The 18588-nt window shown below is 47.2% G+C and overlaps 1 protein-coding gene across 2 annotated transcripts in view; it reads right to left on the bottom strand.

Annotated features, from left to right (window-relative positions):
* Positions 1–15615: 15615 nt before the first annotated feature.
* ppp2r5cb (protein phosphatase 2, regulatory subunit B', gamma b) overlaps positions 15616–18588 on the bottom strand; it is a 31336-nt gene continuing 28363 nt past the window's right edge. For both annotated transcript variants that reach the window (XM_084440365.1, XM_084440366.1), the window contains one exon: positions 15616–18588. This exon is cut by the window's right edge and continues 188 nt beyond it. The gene's annotated coding sequence lies outside the window, so the exon portion shown is untranslated.

Raw genomic sequence — 18588 nt, 5'->3', positions numbered from 1 at the left:
ACATGGGCCTCTGGTATGTGTTATGTCATGTTTACTTACCACCGCCCGACGGTTTGTTTTGGCACGGAATTTTATTGTTCTGTGACTGCTAATTTGGAAAATTGAACATAATTTTCACGTTTTGACGTGTGAAATGTGAAAAAAATCTAAAAGTAGCATCTCATCACGGCTTTTGTATGTGAATCGGGTATTACATAACATTGAGTAATGACAGAGCCTCTTATCAAGGCTTCCACTCATTTCATCTACCTTTAGGCAAACATGCGCTTTGCAGGGCCAGAGTGGCTCTTGTGGTATCAATGAATTGCATAATGTACACACAGATCAAACAAACCAGTGATTGACTCCACTCTAGGGAGGTGCTGTGACTAGAAGTCAATGAAATCAGCTGGGGGGTGCTTACAATTGTTACACAGAGAATTTGTCACCAGAAGGCTGCATGTGACTGTAAAGTCCTGAGAGGCAAATATGTCAATTAAACATTCTACATTCAGCACATACTGTACATTCCTAGGCGTCAGTACAGAGAGCCCAGGGCTGAAGTGATGAATCACAAACAAAGTCAAAAAGAAGAAAATCAATTTCCTCAGTGAGGAAATTCAATCAACCAACCAACCAACCAGCGAGACAAAACGAATCAAAATCATGTTTTAAGTAAAGGCTTGTAAGACCGGCTCAACATCAATTGTCTTCTACACTACTGACTAATTATTGTTGTTTTGTAAGTCCTGCTCAACAACAATTCCCATCAACACTACTGACTACAGGCCCGTACGCAGCCTTGTGGAGGGGGGTAGGTTGTTTTTTTCAAAAGTGGACCGTATCGGACAGGTTGTTTTGATTGTCGGGCGATTTGTTGACAGGGGGGGGGTTGCAGACCTTTTGTCTTAAATTCTGGACCTTTGGTCGTGAGGGGGAGGTCGTTCGATCCACCCGATCCCCCCTCCCCGGCTACGGACCTGGACTAGTGCCTGTTGGCTTGTAAGACCTGCTCTGCAGCACACACATCCTGACAGACCTATCCTCATTACTTACATCCAAACTGAAACAGCACCGTCTGATCAAACCAACGAAATATGTTTAAATATGGCCTACCAGACTATTCAAAAAATGACTTGAAACGTGAATAGCTTGTAAGCAGTGGATGTACAGTAGCGCTGTGTTCAGGTGCTCTCAGGTGCTGTGTTCAGGTGCTTCCCTCCGCCCACGTTTCCCCTCTTCCTTGTAGGAAGAACCTGGTGCCTGGGTGACTCTGACGACGAGGGCTGTCTGTGTCTGTCGGTCAGCTGGGGCTTCCTGTGTGTCCTTTACTGCGCGCTGATAGTGGGGGTCCGTGTCCCATTTACAGAGCAGACAATTCACTTCTGCGCCAGTCTCTCACACGATGAATACCAACTCATTTTCCGGTGTGGCTTTGGTGGACAATGGGAAAGTCCCTGTTTGCCCTATACAATGGTGACGTGCGTGTGTGTGTGTGTGTGTGTGTGTATGCGTGCGTTCTAGACAGCACAGCAGCAGCAGGCGGGTGTCACAGTGTTGCTTTCTGTCATAGAGAAAGCAATGCCGAGCCTGACAGACAGCACACACACACACACACACACACACACAAACACACGCACACACACGAAGCCAGCTTCTGTCTCAACTCAGATCACCCCAGGCTCAACTTTGTTCACCTCACTTCACCTCACATGGCTGGTTATGTCACTTCAACGGTGTACAAGCCCGCCCCCCCCCCCACCCCCCCTCCTACACGAAAACACACACACACACGCACACACACACACACACACACACACACACACACACACACACACACACACACACACACACAGTCTGCCCCATGTCTCCCTCCCTCCAGCTCTACCACAGCTTCCCCTGTTAACATGGCATCCTCCTGCCTCCTCTCTGCTCCCCTCTCCTCTCCCCTCCTCTCCTCTCCCTGCTCCTATCCTCTCATCTCTCCTGTCCACTCTCTCCTCCCTCCCCCTCTCCTCTTTTCTCCTCTTCTGTCTCTTCTGTGGTGTCTCTGAGAGCCTCAGAAAGGCTGAAGCAGTTCTGAAACCTCTGACACGTTTTGTGGCGTCGCTCTGGTGTGATTGATCAAGTCTAGACTCAAGAGTCACCTCCAGAGGTTCTCGGATGACTCCTCTATCGTGGGCTGCATCAGGCCAGACGACGAGGAGGAGTACAGGGAGGTGGTCAGGTGATTTGTTGAATGTTCTGTGCCTGCATCGCATCTTGAGTTGAGTGAATTGTTACATGCCTACATGCTTCTGTTGGTGGTGTATGGTAAGGTCCAGGTCTTGGGGCAGGTCAGACAGAGCTATACACCTAGCCACACATAGGAGAACTCTTCATTAAATACACCAGGTTAAAGGGGGTATGCCACCTTTGTAAGTTTTGGTTAGTGTACAGTAGCTTAGTTAGTCAGGGGCTTGCAGCTACTGGGGTTTGGGGAGGAGGTTAGTTAGGTAGACTAGCTTGCTGCTTTTTACCTAGTTGTTTTGTTCAGTTCAATTGTTTGGCATACTTCCGCCAGGCTCCTAGATCTATTTCCTGAGGTATTTTGTGTTATTTTGAGTTCTCCTGGTCCTTTGTTACCCCTGTTAATGTTGCTTGAATACACCTTACTTTATTGCACCGTTACCCCTTGTGTTGTCACCCTTATTTGCTCCGACGCATTCAAGGTTCCATTTTATGGTTCTGGTTACCACTGTGTACTGCCCCGGATCCCCTAGACCTAGCAGGGATGTAACATTGGGGGCTCGTCCGGGATCTTGTGTGTCCTGGAGCAAATTCGGTGTGGTGTGTGTAATTAGGTGTGTAGCTGGGTAGGACAAGGATTGAGTTTTGTAGCTGTGCGTGTTTATTGTGGTGAGTAGTGTAGATAGAGCATACACACTAATGCCGGGTGCAGACTAGAGGATTTTAAGCCCAATTTTAGCTCCGATTCACCCCTCCCGATAATCGGGGGGGCGTTCCCGAATCAAGGCTTGTCGGAACCGATTATCTGCCCAAATAATCCTGTATTGTGAGGTGTTAACCGACCTAATCTTAACGTACCCGACTGATCGGAGTCTCCCCGATTTTTTATCATAAATATCAAACATGTTTGATATTTATCCTTGGGACAGCAATGAAATACTGAGCGGAAACCCACAATAGCCAATGGGAGAGCTGACTGGGAAGCGTCACCAAGATTTTTCGTAGCTAGGCGACAGAAACATGGCTGCCAATAACAATAACAAGAGGAGCTTTGTCTCCCGAGCTAGGTGGACAGTCCAAATGGAGGACAAGCTTGTTGAGTTGTGGAGAGAACACGAGTGCTTGTTCAACGTATCCTGCAAAACATACCATAATGACAAACTGACTGACAAATAAAAGAGTTTGGCTGAAATATCCATGGTTTTGGATGTACCAGGTGAGCTAGCGAAAATGCTAAAGCTAACGTAACTTAGCTGTAAACGTTTAGCGTGGCAATGTTATGTGTGGTAGAGAGACATTTGTGTAAAGCCTTTATTAGAAAACATTTCATTGCAGTTCAGGATGTGAAGACCATGTTTGTTTTGCTCTGAAGTCACGTTTGATCATGCGAGTTTCTGTGAGATCGCATTTCCCTGGAATGAATTGCGCCTCTAAAATTGTGTAGTGTGCGGTCCTGCTTCTTGACTGAATCGTGGAGTGTGCGTTCTTACGATTAAAATATTAAAAAATCGGTTAAGATTATCATTATGTCTGTGGTCTCCCACGTTTATAAAATCGGTTAAGATTTGAAAATCCTCTAGTCTGCACCCGGCATACGCAGTCCTGAAGATGGCTTCAGCTGTTTTTGAGTTGGCGGAGTTCATTAGGAACCTCTCAGTTGCCTGCTTTGAGGCAGACTTGATAGCGATAGCACTTCACTAAAGAGTGACTGTGAGGAAACAGTCCACTAAGGAGGAGATCCGTAAAGCTGTATGGACTGGGCTGGAGGAGCTAGGTGTCTTTGCCCCCGTCGGAGGCCCTTGCTGAGGAAAAGCTGAACCTGGGAGACACCGCTGCTCCTGACGTAGAGCAGGAACAGGCCACTCCTGCCTCCCCTGAGGGTGAGAAGGAGGAGGAAGATGAGGCAGGGCCCGCGGTGGTGGCTACGCCAGCTCAACCTTTGCCACGTTACTCGCCGCCCCCATCCCACTCACTGGCGCCAGGCTCTGACATAAGTACTGGGTCGTTGTCTGCGGGCAGGCTGAAAGTGCGTTTGGTGCGCCTGCAGATGGAGAGAGACGAGTGAAAGGCGAGATGCCTTGGAGGCACGGCACCTAGAGAATGAGCAGAGGCGGATGACGTTGGATGCTGAGTTACAACACATGGAGTTTGAGCAGCATTTGCGTAAGCTGGAGTTGGAGAGTGCTGCTGGGCACGTCGCTCCTCCTGCTGCTCCACCCGCTACTCCAACCGTGGTCTCTCCTCTGGGGGAGCGCTGCGACGTCGGTAGGCTTGTAGCCCTTCCCCCTTTCAAAGAGACAGAGGTAGATGCATTTTTTGGTACTTTTGAGTGCCTTGCTACAGTGCTAAAATGGCCATCTGAAATTTGGACTGCTCTTATTCAAGGGAAGCTAACTGGAAAGGCACAGGATGTTGTGGCTGCATTGTCCCTCTCTGACAGCCAGGATTACCAGAAGGTGAAGGCTGCAATGCTAAGGGCCTACGAACTAGTGCCCGAGGCCTACCGCCAGCACTATAGGGCAATTAGTCTATCTCAGGCAGAAACTAACTCTCACAATAGAATTGACTATCAAATCAGCTTCACAACGACACTGACGACTTAACACTTAGCACTACCTATTAGAGTAAGAAAATTCTACTTAGTCAATTCTACTGTAGTTCAGTCTGTAGATCCAAGTCCCTTCCAGAAGTTAAAAGCAATCTGGAGATGACTTGGGCCTGTGCTGTTTATAAATCCTGAGTTGAGTAGGCCACTCTCTCGGGGCAGTCACCAGGGCAATTAGTCTATCTCAGGCAGAAACTTACTCTCACAATATAATTGACTATCAAAGCAGCTTCACAACAACACTGACGACTTAGCATTTAGCACTAGCTACTGTATTAGAGTAAGAAAATTATACTTAGTCAATTCTAGTTCAGTCTGTAGATCCAAGTCCCCTCCAGATGTTAAAAGCAACCGGGGGTCACCCATAGACTCGGATGGAGGACTGTGTGGACAATGTTGGCTTCGCAAAGTATGTCAGAAAGCTGGACCTCCTAAAAGGTTATTGACAAGTGCCTCTAACCTCTCGAGCCTCTGACATCTCTGCGTTTGTGACACCAGACGATTTCTTGCACTACAAGGTCTTAGCCTTTGGCATGCGAAATGCCCCTGCGACATTTCAGAGGTTAGTTAACATGGTTTTGTCCGGTGTACCTCATTGCAGTGCCTACTGTATCTGGATGATTTAGTTGTCTACATGGATACCTGGTCAGAGCAACTGTGATGGCCCTGGGTCAGGTGTTTGAGTGGCTGGCTGCTGCTTTGCTAACCGTTAACCTGGCCAAGGGCGAATTTGGCAACTGTCACCTACCTAGGGAAACAGGTTGGCCATGGGTTAGTGAGAGCAGTAGACGACAAGTGTGGAAAACTACTTGCCGTGGGATTGATTGAATGCACGTCACTCCTTATTGAGTTACTGCGCATATACATTACTTAGTTCGTAGCCAGAGTTCGTTGCTTGCGGTAGAAGTTTTACATGTTTATGAATGATTTTTCAAGATGCCATCCACATCCATTGTATGACCAAAACGGTGGTAGAGCAATTATCAACTTGTGCAAAATGCTAGTTTTGTCAACGTTTTGATCTGAAATATTTGTATATGATCATAAGTAACCTTAAAACAGGGCTAAACATACATTTTCCCTTTACTATTCCTTTAAGTAACCTGCTCAGCACCAAGAGGCAGTATATTTGCCTGATTGCCAGGTTGCGTTTGACAGTGCCAAGGCATTGCTGTGCAGTGCTCCCGTGTTGGCCGCTCCCGACTTTACACTACCCTTCCAGCTGGAGGTAGACGCAAGCGCCCTAGGGGCAGAGTTGCTGCAGGAGAAAGATGGGATTGAGCACCCCATCTGTTTCTTCTCCCGCAAATTTAATAAGGCACAGCTTAAGTATTCGATGATCGAGAAGGAAGCCTTAGCGTTGCTATTGGCTTTACAACATTTTGAGGTGTATGTTGGTTCCACCTCTGTCCCTGTGGTTGTATATACTAACCACTAACCACTAACCATCCTTTCCAGGATGTACAATCGAAACCAATGGTTGATGCGCTGGGCTCTCATCATCCAAAATGACAACCTGGTGATAGGGCACAAGATTGGGTATGAGGCAGACACCTTCTTGTGGTGCCCCCAGTCAGTAGCTGCGATTAACCACCGTAAGCGAAGCAAAGTCTGCCAACTGAGGGCCACCACCCAGGTTCGGCTGCCACAGGTGGGGACAGCAGTCGACGGAGCTTGCTCTGGCCTGAATCACCAAGGCCCTCATCCTCCTCCTCCATGAGACCCACTGCATAATAGCAGATAAGCTAGTTCTCCCAAACTTCGCTCTAGCTGGGTCTATTCTAAGCAGGAAGCATGGCCTTGCTACTTTCGTCCATCAAAGGTTGAACTGGACTCTCGTCGACCAATCCCCGATCTCCTGACTCGGAGATTGAGTGGTTGTGCGTGGACGTTGGCGGCTTTAAAATCGTCAACGTCTACAAGCCTCCGCCCTTGCGAATCACCCAGAGCATCTCCCAGTCTTCCCCCACCCCTGCCTCTATGCTGGCGACTTCAATTGCCAGCACGAGGATTGGGGGTACAGCAGCAATACATCCGACAGAGAAAACCTGGCTGCTTGGGCAGCTAACAACAGCCTGGCCTTGATGTACGATCCCAAGGGTGCAGCCAGCTTTCTCTCAGGTCGCTGGAAAACTGGGACGGATCCTGACTTGGCATTCGCAACTGTTGGTGTTGATAACCGGCTCCCTGATAGAGTTCAAGTTTCAAGTTTCAAGTTTATTGTCAATGTAACATGATTATCAGTAATGAAAATCTTTGGCTCAGAGCCGACTCAACTTTGCGTGATAAAATAAGACAAAAAGGGCATAGAATATAATAGGAAATATAATAAAATAGAGTAAAAAAGAATAATAAAAAAAAACAGGTAAGCAGTGCAACATCAATGTAGATAATTTAGTAAAGTGAAGAAGTGACCGTTTAAGGTGCTGTGCGCGTGAGCACCTAGACATCGACCATTGCTGATAACCATGCCTTAACTCGTGGACCTCGTCCCGAGCGAGCCGGTGAAGCGATGGAACTTCTGAAAGGCCAACTGGAAACGCTACCGCCTTCTTACGCATAGATCCACGAGGGGCCTCCCACCATCTAACACCAACAATGTGGATGAGGCGTACTGGGAACTCTGCAGCATACATATGAAAGCGGCCAAAAAATCCATTCCACGCGGACGTTGCAATAGATTACAAACCGAGTGTGAGAGTCTCTACTGTGCCTTCCTCTGGGCCCCCCCACGAGCCCCCCCACGAGCCCCCCCACGTGCTGAGACTAGACTGAAGGAGACAAGAGCCCTGGGACAAGGTTATAATAGTTTTGCTTTTTTCACTAGTTTTTATTTTTATATCGTTTTAACTTTTTGTTATCAATTTCAGTTTAGTTTTGATTAGTTTTAAAGCAGGTTTGTTAGTTTAGTTTAGTTTAATTTTTTATTAGTTTCAGTATTAGTTTTATTTTATTTTTTTCTTCTGTGCTAGCCTTGTCAGACTATCCTGATCTTGTGAGCTCACGTTGTTTCACTCTGTGTGAAACAAACCATCTGGCGCACGTCAGGTTACTCTCTGCGCAGGGGCATAGCTAAATAATGGAGGATAGATTTCATATCCACCCAAAATACTAGGCTTATGTATGAAATGAAAAAGACTAAAACTAAGGACATTTTCTCTATAATATTAGTTTACAAAAAAAAAAAAAATCGCATCACAATTTGTGAAAGTGGGACATACGAGGGCATAGACCGCAAATCGTTATGTCTCGTGGCAAAAGAAGTGTCTGACCTCTGGAAGGACACAGAGACTAGCGGACACTAGCGGTGGTAACATCTCTGGCGAGTTCACTGCTGCCCTCCAGCACGTAAAGCCAGGGAAAGCTCCGGAGCCTGATTCTATCTGCCCGGAGCTTATACTCCGCACCTGCCTTGAAGTCCTGGCTAAGAGCGTTCCTCTCTTTCTTTCCTTAACAACAAGGATGCCAAACGTGAGCTCCGAGTGCACATCGATGGAACACTCCTTTCATGCAGCTCCAACCTATCTCAGTGTGACATTGGACAGTGTGATAGAAACTACAGTTACTAGGGTTAAACTGTGGTCCTAATGAAATTTTTCATCCTTGTGTGAACTTTGTAAACTAGTGTCTGAGGTCCTTTGAAGCTCTGTGCCTTGTTTATCTTATCTACAGTAGCATAGGGCTGGATCAAGCCCTAAAGGGTGAGGTCTACACCCAGTTTACGACCCTTTCTCGGGCCAGTCCCCCATTCTAATGTTTAGTGACCTCGGGGCTCCTCATTGTGTATTTGTCTTTAGTCAGCTCAGCCTGTTGTTGTAAGGGTTAGTCTTTTGAAGTTCCTTTTGTCTCACACTGTATTTGGCCTCCAGCAGCCAACTCTGTATATATTGATATGGGAGAAGACCGAGTCACTTCTGTGAAATTCATTCTTGGCAGGAGCCGGTTGCAACTGTTATCTGAGTTTTTGGCTAATAAACCAGAGTTTGACCTTTTTGAGCAAACCTCTGCAAATATTTTCACTCTTGATTCAAACTTTGATAGTTACATAAAATGTATCATTCACAACCTCAAGGTGGCGCTGTGTTTTGTTTGTGTTCTAACCCTTGTGTTACAGGCTCCAGCCTCCTCGCCCTGCCTCTGCACCTGCTGCTGGTTGGGCCTGATCACCGACTCCGCCCCCTTATCACCGCCACCTGTGTTTTTAGTTTAGTATAAAAGCTCCCAGTTTTTGGATGTATTGGAGTATTAATAGATTTCCTTAGACAGCCTGTATGTATGTGTGTATGTATGTATGTATGTATGTATGTATGTATGTATGTATGTATGTATGTATGTATGTATGTATGTATGTATGTATGTATGTATGTATGTATGTATATACAGTAGTGTAGATAGAGCATACACACTAAGCAGTCCTGAAGATGGCTTCAGCTGTTTGAGTTGGCGGAGTTCATTAGGAACCCCTCAGTTGCCTGCTTTGAGGCAGACTTGATAGCACAGAACTATAGAGTGATTGGCCCTCATTTACTAAGCGATCGTACGACAGAAAACTGGGCACACGATCATTTCTACGGCAAGTTCGGCATTCATCAATTTGGAAGTGAGCGGACAGACAGACAGGATAGGGTGGAAGACAGACAGACAGACAGACAGACAGACAGACAGACAGGATAGGGTGGCAGACAGACAGACAGACAGACAGGATAGGGTGGCAGACAGACAGACAGACAGACAGACAGACAGGATAGGGTGGCAGACAGACAGACAGACAGACAGACAGGATAGGGTGGCAGACAGACAGACAGACAGACAGACAGACAGACAGGATAGGGTGGCAGGCAGACAGACAGACAGACAGACAGACAGACAGACAGACAGTACAGTGGTACACCTGCCGCCTTCCATCCCCAGACCCCAAGGGTTGCATGAGTCAGTCTTCTGTTCCCACTCTCTCCTTCTCATTCATCAGCAAGCTGCTGGAGACTGGTGCTGAGTCATGGGGAGGCGGGGGTGGCACACACACACACACACACGCACACACACACGCACACACACACACACACAGCACACACACACACAAAGTAATGCTCGCCGCTGAGTGCGTTTCCTAAAATGTGATTGGATGCATTAACAATGGGGTCGACGCTCAAAGTTTTGAGCCTTGTTTCCATGGCAATAAGCTCTGACACTTCTTGTCGTGACGAGATCTTTTCGGTATACAGACCCGGGGCAGCGCAGCACGGCCGTAACACTGAGGGGTGAGGGAGGCAGGGGAACATGAAAATAAGACAAGCTGTTCTCCAAAACATCCAATGAACCCAGTGACCTGATCTCTCAGAAAAGAGAGAGAGATGAGAGGGAGGGGGGGGGGGGCAGAGTGAGGAGAGTGAGCGAGAGAAAGAGAGAGGGGGTGGGGGGGGGGCTAAAAAGGGAAGTAGAGGGGAGAAAGATGAGAGAGAAAGATATATAGAGAGAGATTTGTTTAACCAAACTACCCTTGACATTTTTTCTATGACGTCTTCCCAGACGATTCCCCAGAGAGGACACGAAAGCCTCCAGTGTCGGACATGAATATTCATTTGACATAAAAATATGTCACACTACAGCAACAGTAAAGATTGTTTTAGCACACGTAGCACGCCAGTGTTTCCTCTCAACCTAAAAGGATTTTCTTCCCAAAATGTAAAATGAATCAGAATAAATCTAACAATACTGTGAGGAAATGTGCTCTAAAAAATGGTTTGCAAGACTTAAGGGATCTCAGTTCTCTTGATGGCGAACGTGCCAGCTTACTTGGCAGAGACTTGCACATTCTGCAAAAGAATGTAGATGACACACTGCACAACAAAAACAGCTAAACATTTAATTACAAAAATAATTACACTCATTAAAATCGTCATCATCCTTGTTGTGATTGCGTGTGAGCAGCCTTGTGAGAGGTGTTCAAGAAGGGGAGAGAAATAGAGAGGAAAGAGAGAGAGTGTGTGTGTGTGTGTGTGTGTGTGTGTGTGTGTGTGTGTGTGTGTGTGTGTGTGTGTGTGTGTGTGTGTGTCTGTGTGTGTGTGTGTGTGTGTGTGTGTGTCTGTGTGTGTGTGTGTGTGTGTGTGTGTGTGTCTGTGTGTGTGTCTGTGTGTGTGAGAGAGAGAGAGAGAGAGAGAGATGGAGAGACAGAGAGAGAAGGAGAGAGAGTGCTAGTTTGTCCAGTCTGTGGTTGAATCTGTGCCGATCACAGCAGGCATGCTAGACGGCAGCAGGTAGACATGTCAGTCTCGTCTGCTCTTTAAGTGGCTAGAGAAGGAGATAACCCCATGAATTTGATGAGTTAGAAACATGGTACATGTCACAACCAAGAGAGCTGAGAAACTTCAACCTGTATCACAACTTTTTTTTCGGTACCCAAAAAAGTCCCCTGTGGCGGACCCTTTTAGTTAGTTAAATAATTCACCTATGGCTGTGGACGGAGCTATACTGTAGGCCTTGTTACAGTCACATGTCTGTCTGTATCCGTAGTTGTGTTCTGTTCTGTCCTTCTGTTTCTCCGTTCACTCTCAGACTTCGTTTACACATACACAGGTATTTACAAAAACGGATATTTCCCCCTCTCCGTTTAAAAAAATAAAATTGTGCACACGAACCCGCATAAATACGCCGCCACCCGCATAAATATGCCACCAAGAGCACTCTACGCCTGTAGGCGGCAGTATAACGAGAAGCATGAAGACACGTTAGCCAATCACAATCATGTAAAAGAAAAACAAAAACAACGAATGAACGAATTCCTCTCCTCCTCGACATAATAAAGCAGTTGTATTTGCAAATGCAAACACACCAACAGACTTTGCGCTAACATAAAAACGAACATCGCTTTAGCATCCATGATGATTAGAGCACATCAGAGGAGCAAACACACTGTAAACAAAGGTCGCACACCTGACGCAATGCATTTTCTGTCGCATACATGACGTAAATCTTTGTCTTCCTCTGTTTACATGCAAACGAAATAACGGAGTTTTCCTAAATCTCCACTTTGGCCGGAGTTTTTTAAACATTCGTTTTCAGTGGGTTAAAACCTCCGTTTACGTGTAAACGACAGGTACAAACGCATATAAATATCACAGTTTTCCCAGATCCACGGCTACGTGTAAACAAGGCCTTAATCAATAACTCAGGTGTCTTGACAGGTGTTCCTCGTCACCTCGTCAACTTCTCCCATCCACTCCTATCCAGTCATCCAATCAGAGACCAGTCAGCTGTTCATCAAGCAACCATTTCTCCCAAATATCTTTCCTATGTTTAACACACTAGGTTAGGAGCGGGTGCTACCCTGTATGTTTATTAGGCCAGATTGTATATATCTGCACTAGTTTAGTGATCAATTTTCTTACAATTTCTTTTCTTTGGCACCATTCTTAATTTCCTTGTTCCCTGTAGCATTGCCTGTGTAAATTAATATTTTATTATATAGTTACTGCTGTTTCCTGGTCACTGTTGTGCTCCCACCATACCAGCTCCTCAGCGTATACTGTTGTTATTGGCCCCTTATCCTCACCTAAACCATGGGGGCCGTAACAAGCCTATTGGTTATCTGTGCTTATCTTCCATGCATGTTTATGTGGCGTATTGTTTCAGTATTGTGTTGGTGAAGCTAATAAATGACGCACAGTTGCGCAGTTACTGAGGGAAGTTGTGTATCATTCTAAGAACTCCACACTGGTAACCCTGAATTTAGTCTCTTAGACGTCTCCAGAGACAACCATAAACGAACATGGCCGCAAACGCAGTTTCTCTGAAACTACCGGAGTTCTGGGAATCGTCAGCCTTGTTTGCCCTGGCGGAAACGCTTCAGGAGATCACTGCGAAGGCCACGAAATTCTATTATGTGCTGTCAGCCCTCGGGAGTTTGACTGTGACCAGAGTGGTGAGCCTCCACAGCGGGGTGGATTTAAGACACTCAAAGTTCACCTGTTGAAAGCGTTTGAACTCTCGGACACTGAACGGGGGCCAGCCTGCTCTTCTCTCTACAAGGCCTAGGTGACGGCTGAGTCTGAATCCTCTAGGAGAGCATAAACATGACCACCTCTTTGTCAGAATGTTTCTGCAACAGCTACCTTCCCAAGTATAGGCTGCTCTGGGCAACACTGCCAGGACTGACTGCTGTGCTCTGGCTGGCGAGGCTGGTAAGTATTTCCTGGTGGGTCAACAACACGGTACCCAGATAGCAAGCGGATCTGGGCCATATACAGGCCAGATCTGGCCCTTGTGGCTTAGTTCCGGCCCATATATGGCCCAGAATAATTACACATCCGCTTGCTATCTGGGTTTGGCCGCACTGTTTCCTGTCCAACCCTACCTGGAGACACTAATGGTCGCCACCACGACAGCAGCCCTTAATCGTGACAGGATCTTGGCCTGTGTTTCTAGCATGCAAAGTTTGGTACCAAAGCCAAGCGCTGCCGATCTCACTCACCAGAGCCGGGCGCTGAGCGGTAGCCGTGAGCGTTGGCGGGGAAAGCAGGCTGCTTTTCATCCAAGACACCATCTCCGGACGGCGTCTCCTGTGTGATGCGGACGCGCGGAAGAGCTAACGGAAGCCCCGTCCGCACATACGGCCCGAGACATACTGGATGGAGCTCTGTTTCAACGGACAGCGGTTCAGCCGGGACTTTGTCACGACGAAAGTGGCCGTCCTCCTCCTGGACTTCCATGCGCCTACGGGCTACTGGTGGGTGTCAGAAACTACCGTTTGGTCGAACACTGTCACCTTCTGCTCATACGCGTGTAGACTTCATCAGACCGTCCAGAATGCTCTCCACTCGCGGACTTGTTCCTCCACCTCCTCGCAGAGTTCCCGGACCTCACTCAATGCACCTTATCATCATCCACCGCCAAGCAAAGACTACCGCTGTCTCAACGACACAATGACACCCAACCACTAGCCAGTCCCGCACATCCAGGACTTTTCAGCCGGCCTGGTGGGTAAGCTCATCTTCTCCGAAGTGGACTTTGTTCGCGGATGCCACCAGGTGCCCGTCTACCTGCTGGACTTCCCCAAGATGGCGGCGATCACCCCGTTCAGACTATTCCGAGTTCTTGCGCATGCCTTTCGGCCTTAAGAACGCCTACCTTTCATCTTCGTCTATCTAGACGACCCCCTCGTCTCCAGCAGCTCCAAAACGGAACATCTGTCCCACCTCTGGGCTCTCTTCTCTCAGCCAATATGGGCTGATCCAGGTGCCTGTTTGGCCTGACCACCTTCCTCGGGCACCACATCACCAAGGACAAGGCAGCCCCCCCTCGCGTCGAAGGTGGATGCCGTCACAGCATTCCCCACGCCCAATCACAGCCCAGTTCCTGTGGGAGTTCCTCGGAATGGTGACCTTCTATCACCACTTCATCCCCCGAGCGGTTCAGGTAACGCCGTAACGCAGCCCCTGTACGGGGCTCTGAAAGGCAAGGCCCCCCAAATAAAACACGCTGAAGGCTGAACCGCAGAGAGGGACAAGGCGTTGGCGGATGTCAACTGGAGGGCCATGAGTTTACAGCGTTCATGGACCACAAGCCCCCTCACGTTCGCCACGTCTAAGGTGACTGAACCGTGGTCCGCCTGCCAGCAGCAGCAGCTCTCGTAAGTAGCCTAATCGTTGTTCGCCAGGAATGTTCGGCACGTCGCTGGCAAAAACGCTCGCCGACTGCTTCTCCCTTGCTGTCGCGGGGGCCATCCACTTGGGACTGGACTACTCCTGCATGGCAGCCTCATCAGACCGCCGAACCCAGCAACCGCTCTCAAGACGGCTGTCACAGGGCTGCAGTTAGAAGATGTGGCTTTCGACGATGCTGCTCTCACCACGCTCGCGCGCGATATCTCCGCGGGTCAGCCCGGCCGGCCCATTCCCGTTGAAGGAGTTCTAAGAGCGATTTCTCTCACTAACTGCACAGCTGTCATTTATTAGCTTGACCAAACACGTCACAGAAAATAGGCCTATGTGTGGACGGCAAGCACACATAACCAGTTCTATTCACAGCCAAGGGTGAATTATCTAACTAAAAGAGTTCGCTACTCCCCTCTCATTGCCGACTCTAAAGGGGTCTTCTTCACGAACTAACGTTTTACCATCTATCCACAATGCTCTTGAAAAAGAGATCAATCTCAATGTGTCTAAACCAGGTGAAATAAAGGATAATGAAAAAAGAGACCAAGAAATCAGAGTTCATCTGAAGTTGAACACATTTTTTGTAATGAAACATTCAACAAGTGGATAGGAGACAATGGAACTTTGTTGCCAGATTTTTTGGGTCATTTGATTGAGTTGTTTTAATCTTTGCTCATTTGAACCCCCCCCCCCCCATAAAAAATAAAAATCTCAGGATTTCATAACTCCACAGCCAAAATACTTATGTATCTTTGTTTTTCCATACTGGCACCAAATTACAAACGCACTAACATTTCTGACCTCAAGATGGCAGCAAAGGATTAATGTGAAGCAGAACACATGAACGGGCTGTGTTAAAGGCTCTGAGAAGACCAACAGAATCCTCCTCACATATCGGTTTCCATAGATGAGAAGAGCACAATAGGAGCATGTGTTTGTGTAGTAGTTTGCTGCCCTTAGTTTAGCGGGTGAAAAGAATTCCAAGACAATTTAAACTATTTCTCTTCCTATTCACTATTCAGCCAGCGGGTTGGTTCAGTGAAGCAGCAGCCTAACAGGCATTTCTCAACACAGCAGCAGTGAGGCAAGAAGAACACTTGAGGCTTAAGTTAGGATGAAAATATAAAACTCACATGTTCTCTTTATTTACTGTATATAGATAGATATACACCACGGGAGATTTGGATGAAAGCACACACAAAAAGCTAATGCATGTAGGTAGTTCTGAACACATACGTTTGAATGCAGAAAAAAAAATCTTTAATTAAAAATTGATAAAAAACAATATTAGAATCCAAATTTCTAAACTGTTAAATGCAAAATAGTCACACATGATGAAGTCTGTGCCACTGCCACATATCAACTGTCTGCAGTTGCTAATAACCTCTGTATTCTGTACACTGGGACATTTTGTACAAAATATGAAATCTACCATTTAATAATAGATATAACAACAAAATAAAAGTACATTATATGTACAATATTGGATGAAGCCATTTAGTACAGGATGTATACTAAAGGACACTTACAAATATCATTCTTTTGACAGGAAAAAAATAAAACAAATAAAAGCTGGTGTCAAATGAAGAGAGAGCTCCAGACAAGCGGTTTTTAAAGCCATTTCAAGAAGAACAGACCAACATGGAGCTACCTGCTCTGTTGACAGCCTTGCAGAAGACCCAGTCTAACTCCTGAGACCCAGTCTAACTCCTTTCAGGAGACCCAGTCTAGCTCCTGAGACCCAGTCTAACTCCTGTCAGGAGACCCAGTCTAACTCCTGACCCAGTCTAACTCCTGACCCAGTCTACCTCCTATCGGGAGACCCAGTCTACCTCCTGTCAAGCACACTTCAAAGCTCAGAGGACACAGTATGCCATACAAGATCAGGTGTGGAGGAGTCTTCTTTAAAAAAAAAAAAAAATGTACAGCAAAATTTGGGATTGAAGCATAAATTATTGGCAGGTGTTACTCTTTAATACAAAGAGGAGAAAAAGAAAGAACAAAACAATGCAATTGTGGTAGTAGTATATTTACAATTTGCACATTCAGTCGAAACACTGACAACAGATTTCGCAGGCAAAGAAAGAAAGAAAGAAAGAAAGAAAGAAAGAAAGAAAGAAAACGGGACAGACAGAAACGACTCGCAAGCGTCCAGAGGAAGGTCACACAGACTGGGGGGGGGGAGGTGGGAACGTCCAGAAGAAGCAGGTCACAGACGCAGACGGGTGGAGGGGGTACAGCCAGAGAGCGTGCAGGTAGGCTAAGGACTCAAACAATGGTACTGGACACCGAGACTCGGAGACTCCACTGAGCAGGGGGGGGGGGGGGAGACACACGAAGCGTCCCTCGGTCACTCCCATGTCTGTGTGACTAGGCACGAAGGAGACTCCGCGCAGAACGCACACGCACAACGACATTTCCATTCAGCTCTAGTATTGTTTGCGTATGTTGTGTTTGTTTTTGTTTTTGTTTTGTTCTTCAAGTTTTTCAGGAAGTGCTTCTGGTGCCTCGCCACCTCGACTCTGGCGAGACGACCAGCTTTGTCCGCGTAACAAGGCTTGTGGCTACTGTGGATCAAGCATCTCACGGCTAGCATGCTGTTCATACATATACAGCGCATACATACTAGATACTTAGGGGTAGTTTGCTTAGTATGCATCTAGTATGTTGGAAGCGAATGCTAAATTTAAAAACAGTTTGGCATGTGGATAAGGCTGCTATTCTATTCCGACCTTAGTCAATGACAGCCCCCACCCCCGCCCCCTCCATATACAATAAAGGCACTATGAAAAGAAAGGCTTGTGTTTAACTTCTTTCCTAACTGAATGTTCTTTATCTCTGAACTAGGCTACTGGCTAATGTAACATTGTCATCATAAAAGAGCGGTTTCTCCTCCGGAAGAGTAGGAAAAACCAGCCCTTCGGGAAAAGAAATTCCAGAGTAACCCTGGCCAGTCTGAGTTCCTCTCTGCCCACTCAGACAATGGGGAGCTCATCTCAGACATCTGACCGGCCCAACGCAGGGTGACACGACACCAGTCAGACAGGAAGTAGTGGCTGCTTCCTCTGTAGTCTGGTAAATGTAAAAGGACATCAGCCGGTGAAAGCTGACGAGCGTTCAGAAGCGCATGTGTGCGTGTGCCGTCCAAAGAGCCAGATACCATTGTTTGAACCACCAATACACACTGCAAACCAGGTAAACTTATTGCCTACAATACCATACAGATCTTTTTTTCTTTTTTAAAGGAGAAAAACAAAGAGATACTGAAGTTGGCACCAAACTAAGTTTCTACAGCAGAACCGATGCTCAGCGGAGGTGAGCGCCTCGTGACTGGACTCCTTGACCGGCCAGCACCTTAAGAAAGAGCTTTATTAGCTACCACCACCTCTGCCAGACACACAAACACCCAGCTACCTGCCCCCGATACCCTCCCTCCTGGTTGGAAAAGCCTCAAATCAAATCACTACAGGGCATTAGAACACAAACGAAAGCTGTGGACAAACGTAAAGCAGATGTTGACTGAAGCTGGTCCGAGAGGAAGGGTGTGCTTTGTCCTCTCCCATCAGGAAACACTTTGAACCACTGTAGTCGAGCTACGCCAGGGGAAAGCTAGACAGCTGTTTTCAATTTTTATTGCGGATGGAAAATAATAAAAAAGCTTAATTCAAATGAATTCAAATAAGCAAAACAAAACGTTCGACTAATTCTCCTCTGTCACGAGAGACAGCGGGGGGTGGGGGGTCAGTACATGAGAAAGATGGACAGAAGGAAAACAGAACCCCTGAGAGAAATGACCAGCGGGGGGCAGCACTGCATCTCAAGAGTGTTCCCAGGAGGACAGGCAGGGGGGGGAGGCTGACAGAAGGTCAACATTGGAGGGTGTGTGTGTGTGCGTGTGTGTTTGTAGTGGTGGCGGGGGGGGAGGGGCATCAGTTGCTGAACTGGACATTGTCAGTGCGGGGCGTGCGACAGCTGTGATGAACAGGACGGGGACGGGCTGATGAATTGTGCTGTTCTGGTCCAGTCTGGACTGTCTGGGCTGGTCTGGTCTGTTCTGTGCTGGCCGGGTATGTTCTGGTCTGGTCTGGTCTGCTGGGTTCTGGGCTGGGTTGGAGTGGGCCAATC

This window comes from Borostomias antarcticus, assembly GCF_949987555.1.
Source record: "Borostomias antarcticus genome assembly, chromosome: 6".
Lineage (NCBI taxonomy): Eukaryota > Metazoa > Chordata > Actinopteri > Stomiiformes > Stomiidae > Borostomias > Borostomias antarcticus.
The sequence above is the reverse complement of the archived record's forward strand: the minus strand, read 5'-3'. Positions and strand labels throughout refer to the sequence as shown.